The sequence below is a fragment of the Nanorana parkeri genome, unplaced genomic scaffold (genome assembly GCF_000935625.1).
Source record: "Nanorana parkeri isolate BGI_ZX_2015 unplaced genomic scaffold, ASM93562v1 scaffold548, whole genome shotgun sequence".
In the NCBI taxonomy this organism is placed as follows: Eukaryota; Metazoa; Chordata; class Amphibia; order Anura; family Dicroglossidae; genus Nanorana; species Nanorana parkeri.
This window is the reverse complement of record NW_017306816.1, coordinates 667,965-668,733: the sequence shown is the minus strand read 5'-3', so window position 1 is coordinate 668,733 and position 769 is coordinate 667,965.

Sequence of the window (769 nt, the reverse complement as noted above, 5' to 3'; positions counted from 1 at the left end):
GGCTGCAGTGCCTTCCTCACTTCTGCTCGGATCCCACGCTGCCTCTGCAGGAAAACAGCAGAGATTCATAGGAGAAGCTGAGCCCCCCTTTGTGCGTGGCCGAGCGGCAGAGGATCGGTACATATGAGTGATAGGTACCAGACCTCTGTGCAGGACAAACACTGGAGCGATCAGCTGATCACCCCAGTGTTTGTAAATAACTGGGGACACAAGTACAATGTGTCCTCAGTTATGAATGAACAGCACAGGATTTACATAACTTCTTGTTCATTCATGAGTTTCTCAATGGGGAGAAGCACTCTGTATATGGGCTCCTCCCCATTCAGAAACTGCTTGATAGTAAATAGTTTCTGAATGAATGGGAAGTATCAGCTGATCACCCCAGTGTTTGTAAATAACTGGGGACACAAGTACAATGTGTCCTCAGTTATGAATGAACAGCACAGGATTTACATAACTTCTTGTTCATTCATGAGTTTCTCAATGGGGAGAAGCACTCTGTATATGGGCTCCTCCCCATTCAGAAACTGCTTGATAGTAAATAGTTTCTGAATGAATGGGAAGCCTCTGTGCTTTCCATTCATTTAGAACAGAGGCTGCAAAAAAAGGAGAGATTGAGGACTTTGTGTCCTCAATTTCTTTTTCTATTTTAAAAAGGATATTTCCCCAAAGCCCCCCAACAGTAAAACAAATAAAAAATAAATAAAAAATAGTAAAAAGTAAAATAAAAAATCTCTAGCACTTAACTCCTGTCCCCTGCCTCCAGGGG